Raw genomic sequence first — 9166 nt, forward strand, 5'->3', positions numbered from 1 at the left:
ACTCAGTCCTCTTGACCACGGCTGGGCATCCGACATGACCAAGTTGAACTTTGCTGTTAGCACACTGGTCCAAGGCCTCCTGGAGAAGCATTGTCACCACTAAGGAAATCCAGTTGATCTCACTCAGTTATGCAGTAGATTTTGCAGATATTGCAGTGCAACGATTGTAATTTAAGCTTGACGAATGTGTAATAAATTGATCATGTTTATAAATATGTATGTGTTGCATATGTGTGCATGGGGAGGGCACGGGTAAAAATTCTGTACGCATGCAGATTGCAATTGAAACAACTGTCCAGCAGATGTCAATGAACCACACACAGGAGTTAAAAAGTATTTACCTGAATGGAAACTAATACAGCATTGTTCCCACATTGCTAACCATTTAGTATAACTAACTAAAACTATTCAGTTTCACCACGTGTGTACCTCACATTAACATATCTCACAAAATGCATTATAATCTTAACCATCTAGTATCATTATGACTTGTTTCATCAGAAGTATCAACACCTTTATATTACCGAATGTAACAATTCATTTTCTTGGTTCTTTCGGTAAAGTCACGTAGAAGGGAAGTAATAAAATAATAAAAATAAAACAATTAAATTATTTATTTTTATTATTTTATTACTTCCCTTCTACGTGACTTTACCGAAAGAACCAAGAAGATGAATCCCTACAGTCACGAAAGCTTTAAATCGAAATTTAACAATTCATTGTAAGCTACAATTCTTGTGAATACATTTAACCGTTTAAGTATAACTGGCTACCACTCCCCGCTCCCATTTGGAGGGGGCGCGTATTGATGACATCACACCACCCATTCAAGGCCCAAGTACTGGAGGACACATTTTCACAATTCTGACCAATGCCTGATTATGCTGGTTGCAGCTATCGGTGAAAAGTCGGACCAAATTGTTCAATGTTGTGAGATTTCTGTCCGACAACACCGGTGATGCCGAAGAAGCAATACATATGTCACGTGTCTCTTCACGTGACAACTCCATTGTCTGTGTCGGGTGGAGGAGGGTTTATGACACATTTACTTGCACGATCTGACTGAAAAATCCATTGCGTAGCACCACTTGCCTGATAAGCCAGAGGGCCTTTGTAGAATGCAATCTATTTGCCTTCGAGTAAATAGTTGATGTTGCCATTCTCAAGTCACACTTCCCTCCAAGAAATACCACGTTCATATCGCTCATTAATACAGATCTTGTTTGAGCTGGATCGTCAAATATTTGAAATCTCCATAAACATTTACACGCGCAAGTATTGTTGGTTATTCCTGCGGAACTGACTGCGAAATGAAGTAGTAAACTTTCATTTGTGCATATCCTGAAACGATAAATTCCTACCGACTGAATACTCCGATGTAAGAGAAACATCTCGACATGGGCTTGAGATCGGGTCAGATTTGCAGGAAGGGCAGGGCTGCAGGTCACGACCTGTTGCTTCCTGGCTGGGCCAAATATATTTTCGAAAATTTGTTTATTCAAGAAACCCTTCCCATGTCTTAAGGTCTTTTTCAGGAGTGTCTTGCAAGAGATGTGTATCGTGTGGGAAGGGTAGTGAATTATCACTGCGTAGGTTTTTTTTGCGGTTGTACCACATGCTGGACACAACACGTGGTACAACCGGAAAGCTCCCAGCCACAAGGAGTGAAGGCTTGGACATCATTACATTTTTACTATTTTTACTTTCCCAGGTAAGGCCCACTGAACTACGTAGCTCTCTTTCAGAAGCGACCTGGCCCACAAATGATAGCTCAACGAAGTGGCTTATCGCGTGGTAATTTATAGCAGCCAAATATGCTCCAAACGCACGTTTCTAAATATGGCGGTAAAAACCGTAGGACCTGGAGAAAAATCCACGCGACAACGGAGGGAGAGAGAGAACACGCAAACTCGAAATATACAAACAGGCGGTCAGGGTCGTAATCGAACCCACGACCTCCTGTATACCAAGCGAGGGAGTTGACATCTCCTAGCCACCGTGGCGCCCAACCAGACAACACGGCGGAGAGGATAAAGTTCTGGGGAGGGAGCCTATTCACACAAAGTAAGAACTCAAAAACTCCTCACTGTTAACGACTGTTAGACCGACTTGCTGTACAGACTTCCACTAAATACCACTTTGATGCTCCTACAGCGGCGCGGCATATGATCGACGTTGCACGATCCACCCCACACACTGCCTCCTGTGTGGGTGGATCGTGCGCCAACAACGCAGCGTTGCAACCTCGCCCAACCTCCGGCATCTCCCTCTAAAACATTTCGCGTGGAATTTTCCCAACGTGAACGATCAGCGGGTGCCCCCCTTTTTAAAAACAAACCACGTGGTCGCTTGCAGCTGTAGCAGCGGCGGTCGCTTGCAGCTGTAGCAGCGGCGGTCGCTTGCAGCTGTAGCAGCAGCGGTCGCTTGCAGCTGTAGCAGCAGCGACCGCTTGCAGCTGTAGCAGCAGCGGTCGCTTGCAGCTGTAGCAGCAGCGACCGCTTGCAGCTGTAGCAGCAGCGACCGCTTGCAGCTGTAGCAGCAGCGGTCGCTTGCAGCTGTAGCAGCAGCGACCGCTTGCAGCTGTAGCAGCAGCGGTCGCTTGCAGCTGTAGCAGCGGCGGCGGCGGCGTGCGCAAGAACTGCGTCGCATTTGGGTGCAACGCAAACCTGGCTGTCGCCTGATGAAGCTGGTTGTCATTACTGGCGAAACGTCGTACGCAGATTGTAAACGTGGTGGCTTGGCTCACCAACACACAACCGGCGTGCTGTGCTAGTGACGAATTGGCCACGTTCTGTTTACGTGACAACCCTAACTAGTTGGCTGTGTCGGGTGGTGGCGGGTTTTAACGACACAACATTTCTCTATTTACGCGATCTAACCCAAACAACCTCTATTGTGGGTGCAACACGTTGACTGAAAACAACGACGAACCGCATCGACTGCTTGACGGCGGAGACAAACATCTCCTCTGACACGCAACGATTTCAAAGTATCTTCTTGGTTCTTTCTGCATCCAGACGCTGTCTTTCCGACAGACATGTTCTTCACCTGAGGACGGCTGCTTGCGTTGTGGCCGAAACGTCGTGAGAATTATTTTATTATGTTTTATTTTTATTATTTTATTATTTCCCTTCTACGTGACTTTACCGAAAGAACCAAGAAGATGAATCCCTGCAGTCACGAAAGAAGCTTTAAATCGAAAGATTTCAAAGTAAACAAAGCAAACGGCTCCCCACCCTCCCCCTCCTCTCCCCAGCTATGACGGGCAGCAACAACAATAAACAACAACTAAAATCCTATAAATCACACCCGAAAAGCCACCGCTGAAAAGCTCCGTTTTGTGCGAGCGAACTGGGCTGGGCAGTGGGCGAAGGAGTCGGGGTGGGGTGGGTGGGTGGGTGGGGGGTGGGGGGTGGCCGCAGCGGGGCCCGTGTGAAAGTCGCGTGGGCCTTTGCCGGGGAGACGCTTCCCACGCCGGGGGCCTCATCGGCGTCGGCGGCTACGATGAGGCGGGCGGGGGGGGGGGTGGCCACCCCGGGCCGGGCCGGGCCGGGCCCCTTGGGGTCTCAACTGAAATCGTCTCGGCCGCTGTCACCGATCGCTCCTCCCACTGCTTCTTAACTTCTCGTATATTTATTTATTTGCCCTTAAAACCTCGGGGATTTAAGGGAGAATTTTTTTTCTCTTCGCCTGCAATCTTTTTTTCTCCCCCCCCCCACTACCTCCCCTCTTTACGATAATTTACGCCGACGGATGAAGGGGTGGTGGTAGTGGTGGTGGTGGTGGAGGTGGTGGCGGTGGTGGAGTTGGTGGTGGGGGTGGTGAGGGTGGTGGTGGTGGAGTTGGTGGTGGGGGTGGTGATGGTGGCGGTGGTGGTGGCTTTATTCCAGCCAGGTTTGTCTGCGTTCGGTAAATCCGTGCAAAAATATTTGCGCACTCGCCACACATCACGATCCGGCGCGGCTGTTGCTTCGGCTGCGGCGATTTTCTTGGTCGCACGCCACCGTGGTGCGGTCTGCCAGCGACTTGGGTGGTGGTGATGGGGAAATGTCCACGGAGACGAGGCATCACCACTGCGTCGTGGTGTCGAGACGCGGTCGACGGGCGTTGAGTGTTGTGATTCTCCCCCGTGCCAGATCACAAGGTGACATCCTCGGATTTTTGTTCCTCCTCTTTCTTCCTTTCTTCTTCTTCTTCTTTTCCTCCTTGATGACGAGAGCCTTCGAGGGGCTCGACTCGCATAACCGCCTTAGAATGATGATCTCGTGAGGCTGAGCGAGTGACTTAGCGCGTCCCTGTCACCGCCCGAGCGAACCGTGGCAAATGGGGCTCCAGCGACTTAAGTGCGTAGCGAAATGTGTCAGGGCTGAACACGGGGTGGCCCAGATGTCTTGTGATCCCCCGCAATTAAATTGACCTAGAAATGTTTTCCTTTTTTTTCTTTCGCATATTCATTTTTGTTTTAAAATAAACCTTCCTCAAAATTTTTTTATTACGTTTTAGAAAATCAAATGGGGGTTCACAAGACATCTGGACCACCCTGTACATTGATCACTGTTGTGTATATATGTAAATTTTCTTCTCCGGGTGGATACCATCGTCGTCATTTATTGAAAACATCGGGGTTTGTTTGTTTCACGTGGGAACCCAATCGTTCGAGTGTGAGACCCTGAAGCATCCCTGACATCGCCATAGCCACACTGAGGCACACAGCACCACACCCACCCCCCCACCCATTCACCCCCCACCCCTTCGATTTTACGATCAAAATGATCGGATGTAAATTAGATTTTAAATTGTGTTCGTTATGTTACAACACGCCGTGGCCCAAAAATAGAATGTGTGCCAGACAGAGGTGTCAAGTGTAATTCGCATGGACCCCTTAGGTAATGTTGGGCGAAAGCAATATTTTCACTATCGACAGAGCGGGCACCACCGCTACTCTCCCCCAGAACACCCAACACCACTACGGAATAACCTCTCTGCTCAGGGTTTTTGGGTCATTACGAGCTCGTGCGTTGGGCTTCGGCATTACAGCGACGGGCTCCGGGTTAGAATGTAGGTTCGCCTTTCACGTGAGAGATAGACTCTCAAGGACAGCACATTACATTGACGGGGGTGGTGGTGGGTGGGAGGGGATGTTCCCACAGCATTGCCACTCGTTGACGAGAAGCAGGAGAACAGGTCCAGCCGGCACGGCAGGGCAGGGCAAGTGGGCTGGGAGGACGAGAGAGAGAGAGAGACGTCGGCGCCGATGACCTTGCACTGCGAGGTTCGGGACGAGTTGACTCATGCGCAATCTCACCACGATCCCCGCCATGCGCAGGGCACACAAGGGGCTCGCTCTGTCGTCCAACTCGTGCCAGCAAGAGGGGCTTCCCCACGCACTTTGACCACGCATGGTCAGCGCTGGTCGGTCAAGGCGGTGAGCGTAGGCGGATGCGTGCAGCGTGTTACAGTACAGTCCAACAATTTAACACGTAGGCTTTCTGGCGAATTGCCCGATGATGCTGGATGCAATTACCAGCGAAACGTCGTACTCAAATTGTAAATGTTGTGGTTTCACGCTTCAACACACCGGTGGGCTAAAGCAGTGAACTATTTGTCTTTTGTCAACGTGACACTTTTTTACTCATTGGCCGTGTCGGGTGGTGGAGGGTTACGACACATTTATAAATAACGCGATCTAAACCCAAAAACGTTGATTATGAACAGTCCAGCAATTAGTTTTTCTCTTATTCTTCTTCGCGGACCGCCCTCTTGCTTGACAATGTAGCTCGGCTCAGCAGCAGCAGCTCACGGCCCACGTTCCGTGCGCTGTGGTCTACCGAGATCGAGCGCATTGAGGGCGATTCGACCACAGGCACGACCCCTGGCTGGCACGGCGACCTCCCAGCGTCGCCACTTAACCTGACCACTCGGATTTGGCCGTCCAGGTGAGCACAATTATGCGATGGAGAAACCGGTAAAACTTACGTCCCACTCCCTCACTCGTCAGCGACGGGCAAGCCGGCTCAATTGGGGGGGGGGGGGGAATGGCAAACCGCAGGGGAGGCCGATGAAGCGGAGACAAAGATCCCCCGTGTAGCCTTAACAGACCGAAGGGTCAAGTGCGGTGAGCGAGGAGCACCTACGAAGGTCGGCACGGCACAAGGAGGGGGTGGGTGGCCAGCACCACGCCCGGCGGCCTCTGGCTCCCCTCGTGGCGACGTTTACACAAAGCGCACCAGGTGAGGCACTCATTTGAGGCCTAGTCAACCCGAGGCGAGGCTCAGGACCGGTTCAGATAATCGTCACTCGGTTGTTGGTGGCCGCCAGCGGGAATCGAACTCGCCGGGTTCGTAGAGCTCATCCCAAGCACGCTAGACCCACACGCGGCATGACGCGGATTTGGCCATAGTGCATCTGCATCTCAGTGGGGGTATGAAGTTCATAAAGATAGAGAGAGACAGACAGTCAGTCAGTCGGAAGATGGAACTAAATAAATAAATAAATAACACGGTCTTCTTGAGCCCCGACTTTGAGCAGAGGCGGGGAGTCGAGAGCACGCACGTCTGGGTGAAGGAAAGCTTGGGCTGTGGGAGATCCAGTGGAGAACGAGTGAGATCCCACCGAGGGAATTGGTCGACCTGAGCGGCTTCGACAGAGAGCCTCGCTTGGCTGCCGCCGGCGGATGCAGGTAAGGGGAGCAGAGCATCGCTGCTGAATGCGGATCACATAGCAGCCAACGAGCGGCTTCCCACCACAGAGCGATAAATATGAAGACGCGGTCGCATCGAGCGCCGCTGATTTACCCACGGCAGACCCGGAGTGACGTGCCTCGGCTCAGACAACCCCAGGTGGAGTCACTCTCAATTTACTCGGTCTCGGGACATTTGCGTCCCCCCCCCCCCTTTTCAGCCCCCAAGCGATCTGGGTACGGAGACTTTCAGCGTGGCTGGATGACGTGAAGTGGGCGTGTGGGTGAGACGGGCAGCAAAAGGGGCATGCTCGCTCAGCCAAGCGTGCACACTGACGACAAACACAGAGAACCCCCCCCCCCACCGCCACCGCCACCACCCACCCGTATCGCCCTTTACAAACTGTTGGGGCGAGGGCTGTTAGCGAGCACCTATTAAGGCCGACAATACGTGATCCACATAGGATCTGCACACATCTTTCGGCTGTGCTCGTAAGATGGCTTTCGGTTTGGGGAGGCATTCATCCGGCAGTGGTTTGATCGTGGCTGATGATGATGATGAATAAGGCCTGAATGGTGCAAGGAGGGATGGTGGTAGTCAGCAACACGCCCGACCGCCTTTGTCTCCCTAATGCCGATGTTTACACACCGCACTAGGTATGCATTTGAGGCTGAGTCAACCTACCGGAAAGCCCAGGACCGGTTCAGACATTCGTCACTGGTGTCGGTGACCGTGAGCGGGAATCGAACTCGGGTGGCTGGGTTCGTAGTGCTGTGCGCTAACCACTACACCACCCATAAACATCCTCACAACACAGATATGTGGCACACACACACACACATGTACGCATGGTTGCTTGCTCTACAGCGTGCGTTAGCACTTACGAATGCTCGGCTGCACGTGGAATACATGTCATGCTGTCCTCCTATTCTTCCCTTGTTCTTTTCTCTCTCTCTTATATTTCTATAAGAATTCAACCAACTGAACGCAACTTTGCAAATTATTTGAAACGTCATTTACAAAGTACATCGTAGCGATGGAAACTCACTGGCCACTCCCGCCGAATGCGCCAGGGTTCGGTCAACCTTCCCACCCCCACTCCCATCTCAAATCGACCACAGATTATTTCGTCAAATCTAGTTTAGAATAAAAAGTAACTCAAGGGTGAGTGTCCAAAGTGAGCACCGAGGATCGAGGAGATTGCTTAATGACTCGGTGGCGCGTTCGCTGCTCATTGCAGAGGTTCACGGTTTCAATTTTCCAACGGCCGCCCTGGTAAATACTACGATGTGGTTATTAGTCCTCGACGTACACGGCGTCTGCTTCACCGGAGATGTCAACAATCCCGTGACATCATCCGCAAGGTCGCCGCGGTGACGAGATGTTAACTACCTCGTCTGGTATGCAGGAGGTCGTGAGTTCGAACCTGTTGTTTCTATTTGGATTTTTCGTGTTTTCTCTTTCTCTTTGTGGTCACGTGGATTTTTCTTCGGGTTTATCCGGTTTCCCCCCCCCCCTCCACGTTGAGAATCGACGCGCCTTTAGAGTATTTGGCTCGTGTACATTAACACGTGATCATGAGCACTTTCGCTGTGCTCACATTTGTGGCCAGGTCGTTTCTGAAAACGAGCTATATAGGTCAGTGGGCCTTACCTGGTAAAATGTAAAATATATAGTTGAACATAGTTTTAAATAGGCCATTGGGTGCCAGAGTCTCGATGCTATTTTTTTTCCCACAATAGGGGAAACGACCAAAAAATGACTCAATTGGGATTACACAGCAGAATCATTCATTACCCCCCCCCCCTCCCACTGCAAAAATCTGACAGCCCCCCCCTCTGATAGAGAGTCACGAGACTCATTGAGGCTTTCCTGAGTAAAGCAGCGAACTCACAATGATACAAGAAACACATTTGGTAGAGAAATAAGACCACGTGGCTTAAAGAACCCACACGGGTTAAAGGCGTAATTTTAACTTAAGAAAAGTAAGTGTTGGCTTGGGCAAGACACATCATGGGACTCCAAGGGGGCTGATGACCATTCGTGGAACTTGCTGATGCACCCCAACCGGACATCTGTGAAAAAGAGCTTAATCGCTCTTCGGATTTTTCCTCTGGTCGAAATGAAGGTTCTGTACTAACGACGGAGTGGCGGTCACCGAGGAGATTTGGCGATGAACTCACCACCTGTGTGCAGGTGATGGGTGGAGCGTTACAGCGCAGATCCGCCAGAGATGGCAGCCACTTGGAGAAGTCCTCATCCAGCAGTGGACTGATCACGGCTGATGATGACGGCTTCCCCTTAGCTGCCTCTCGGTACAAAATAAATGCGCCGACTGGTTATGTAAAGCGTCCTGAGATGCAGTCACATTTTCGAAGGTGCTGTATGTTAATCCGCGTTGTATCACGGGATTTTTTTTGGGCCACTGGTAAGTTTTGTTGAACTTCTTTCGCGCCCTACGTAGCTAACCGTGCTAAACGGAGGTG

Source organism: Lampetra fluviatilis, chromosome 3 (genome assembly GCF_964198595.1).
Source record: "Lampetra fluviatilis chromosome 3, kcLamFluv1.1, whole genome shotgun sequence".
Lineage (NCBI taxonomy): Eukaryota > Metazoa > Chordata > Hyperoartia > Petromyzontiformes > Petromyzontidae > Lampetra > Lampetra fluviatilis.